The sequence below is a fragment of the Triticum dicoccoides genome, chromosome 5A, assembly GCF_002162155.2.
Source record: "Triticum dicoccoides isolate Atlit2015 ecotype Zavitan chromosome 5A, WEW_v2.0, whole genome shotgun sequence".
In the NCBI taxonomy this organism is placed as follows: Eukaryota; Viridiplantae; Streptophyta; class Magnoliopsida; order Poales; family Poaceae; genus Triticum; species Triticum dicoccoides.
Window position 1 is genome coordinate 570314682 of NC_041388.1, and position 3933 is coordinate 570318614.

At 46.2% G+C, this 3933-nt stretch overlaps 1 pseudogene; it reads right to left on the reverse strand.

The window, feature by feature from the left end:
- Window positions 1-508: 508 nt before the first annotated feature.
- LOC119297926 lies at window positions 509-2073 on the reverse strand (annotated as a pseudogene).
- Between the last annotated feature and the right edge of the window lie 1860 nt (window positions 2074-3933).

The window sequence follows — 3933 nt, forward strand, 5'->3', positions numbered from 1 at the left end:
AAAAAGTGAGATTTAGGGGAAAATTTACCCTGCGTCCGATTCCTCGAAGAAGAACTCTATGCCATCTATGGCGAAAGCAGCTCTGCTCTGGTATGCTCGAGCTAGATGTCAACGGGCCAAACACGCATCTCCGGCACACCGCCCCAACCTCGTAATGGTCATCGAGCGGGCCTACAAGATACATTTACTCTCGATCCACACCAGCCCGCGAAGTGGGCCAAATTCAAAGTCGCCCAGGGAGAACATCATGTTCACGCGAGGCACCGGCTAAAACGCAGGCCCACGTACATATCGTGAACACGAGAGGATGGCACCGGTGTATTTATCTCAAATATCCGACGTATATAGCTCAAAAGGAAAACGACACACATCCTGATGCTAAAACACTCGACGAGGATTACGGCCTCCAGGCAGCTCGCCCGCCAAAATGCCCCTCTCCAGCAAGACACATATATAAAGTACAATATTGAAGCCCTGAACCTCGAAAGAGTCATGCAGAATATGTAGGTACTTTTATTATAGATAAACAGACTAGTGTTATGCTTGTCGCTTCTTCAGCTTCACAATGAACCCATTTTCCATTTGCAGTATACAGGACGACTTGGGCCGGATGCTCTGCCCTTCTAATACCTCCACATCGAAGTTCCACAACACTGTGGTGATGATGATCTTCATTTGCATAACCGCAATGTCCTTGCCAGGGCATATCCTCGGACCTGAGTTGAAGGACAAGAACTTGTGAGACGGTACGTACCTCAGCGTGTTGCCGTCCTTTGAGAGCCATCTGTGTGGGTTATAGTCCAGACAATCCTCACCCCACACGCCCCTCATTCTTCCCATGGAATAGATGGAAACAAAGACTGTGTCACCTGCATGCACCTTGTGGCCACTCGGCATGATATCCTCAGTGGCCACCGTCTTGCGTTCCAAAGGCGCCGGTGGGTAGAGTCTGAGAGTCTCATACAAGGTGGCTCGTAGATAGACCAGAGACTTGATCTCCTCTGGCTCAAAGATCACCATGGCACCCGCACCCGTGGGTGCCTTTTGTAATGCAATTGGTAACAATTCATTACGGATAGTTGCCACGATGTCAGGGTTCTGAGCGAGGTTGTAGAAGATCCATGTCAGGGTCGTGCGAACCATGTCCCGCAGAGCGAGCATGAAGCCAATGAGCCCCGCACAGAGAAAGCCGTAATCGGCGAAGTCTGGGTCGTTGATGTAGGAAGACAGAATATCCACAACCTCTTGTTCCTCATCATTACTAACATGTACTTTGTCGATGTTCCTCCGTTCGATCATCTTTGCGACGAACACTCATAGTACTGTGTGCGCTGCACCAAGCTTTCTCTCAGGCCCAATGTTTAGCCACCTCATCACCTTCCAGCAAGAGGCCGGCATCATGTGCTGAAAAAAGCCTACTTCCATGACCGTATCCATGGCAACTGCGATGTCCATGGGCGGCATGTCTGTGGAAAGAAGGCCAGGGTGCACGCTAAATAGAGCCGTAGTGGCCAAGTCAAACATAAACCTCGACATTAGATCCTGCATGTCAAATAGAGGGTTGGTGCTTGCCATGTGGCAAAACAACGGGAGAAGGTTGTTCACCACCTTGTCGCGGCAGCAAGCCTCCATACTGGCAACCAACCACGGGCTGCTGAGTACAGTATGGATCTTCACTCGTGGACGAAGAGCTCGTGCACCGTCGACGTTGAAGAGGCTGTCACCCATGATGTCGAAAATGGCAGCGAACTCCGCGCCCTTGGGGAAGTTGGTGTAGTTTGTCGTGAAGATGTGGCGGATGTTTGCAGGGTCGCAGGTAACGAAGAACCTCATTCCGGTCCCAGGTGGGCCATGCGCCCTGAAGTTGTGGCCGTTACCGGCGAGAACCAAGGTGAAATAGTCAAGCAAGTTGTGGACCTTGACCAGCAAGGAAGGGAACATGTGTATTATTGGCCAGTTTATGGGGAGAGCTGCTGGGTTCTTTGATATACTACGAGACCTAAAGTACAAGTACATGGGAACGAGTAGCACGAGTGTGGAGATGAGCAACTCCAGACGGAATGGAATCAACATTGTTTATCACTACTGTGGGAGGATACACACTACTACATGTCAATGGTTTCATTTATAGACATGACCCCTCAATCTAAGCTCGTTGGTCGTGTGCACATCTTTTTGCATCATGTACTGCATATGGACCCGGGAGGGGCGTTTTGGCTCCCGGGAGCATATGCTCCCGGATGAACAGTAAATTAAAAAAAAGAAAAATATATAAAATAATTGAATTTGGTGGTGGATTTTCGATATGGACCAACCGATCATTAACCTACTAGAAAGATACTGTATGTTTTAGTACCTCCTATATGAAGAGTTCTACAGTCGACCAATGTCCAAATCATCCTTAATTAGCAGTTGATCAGTAGCCAACCACTCTTTTCCGTTTTTCTTCGAGGATCTTTTTTAGTTATTTAGTAATGGGTATCTATCGTGACGGTTAGCTGTAGCATATAGTCTTTGCTAACAATCAAAACGTGCCAGCTAACAAAGCTAATTCTTCCACACAAAAATGTGTCTGCTCCTAGCTAGGGAACCGGCAGTTGCATTTAGACAAGGATGTTCGATCATGATGTATATAAATATAGATGGGTTCCTTCTTCCATGCTACCGGATCACAGTAGCTGTGAAGGAAGATGATTTTGTCAGAACTGTTGCCACTTATTAGCCATTTTGTATCCATATTTATTTCCACCGATTATCTTATTGCGACATTTGTATCCATCGTGATCGTGTGCCGGTAGCAGGCGAAGAAGGATGCCTAGTACTTTATATCCATTGTCGCCATCCTTCCTTGTGAATGTTTTTTGAATTAAAACAAAATTTTATTCATTAGCAATAACCAATACATCGTTTCTAAGAAACGTTACAATTTCACTAATAGGCTCCTTAAACCAATTTGAAGTCGAAAAAAACCTAGCTAATCTAGCAAGTTCATGTGCTACTTTATTAGCCTCTCTATTACAATGTTCGAATTTAGTCATGATAAAATCACAAGCATAGTGATATCAGTCATCGAAGATTGCCGCCGCCCTTCCCGCCGACTGTCCTCCATCCTGCATGGTCTCAATCACCTCCAGATTGTCAGAGTTGATGATTAGGCGATTACATCCCGCCCTTTGTGCTAAATTTAGGCCAAAATTGACAGCTAAGGCCTCCGCCATGATAACATCCGCGCAGTAGTCTGTCTTTCCATTCCCTCCTGCAATAAATCTACCCTTGTCGTCTCTCAATACTGCCCCCATCGTATCCTTCAGCAAGTCAAGGTCAAAAGAGGCGTCAACATTGAGTTCCACAAATCCCCTAGGAGGACATTTCCAACCCCCCCCTCCCTTTTTCATGGACGCCTTTGAAGATGATGCATTTACAAAATTATATGTAAGAGCTATGATCCCCATTGAGATCTGAGTCACATTTTGAGTTAATTCCTGGTGCACTAATTTCCGTCTTTCCCACCATATATACCAAACTGAGATAGCTATCATTTCTCTATCATTTTCATGCCCCATAATGCGCAAGGCTTGATCTGGAAGGAGTAATAGGTATTCCAATGTTGCCTCTCCAGCACGATCAATATCACAAGCTCTCTCAATAATCATATCCAACCCTAACCTTTTCCAAACCTCCTTCGCTTTTCTACATAGGAAAAGCAAGTGCTTCGTATCTTCTACACCCTGAGAGCAGGTAGGGCAAGAGGGCAAGACCTTCATGTGTCTATTAGTGAATGTTGTCCGACATGGGAGAGTGCCATGTAGTGTCCGCCATAAAAAAATTTGACTTCAGCCGGACAAGATAACTTCCATATCTGACACCATATAGGGTAGGTGTGCTCCGTCCCATCCCATTGGAAAATTTTAGTTTGCTCCCATACTGATAGTT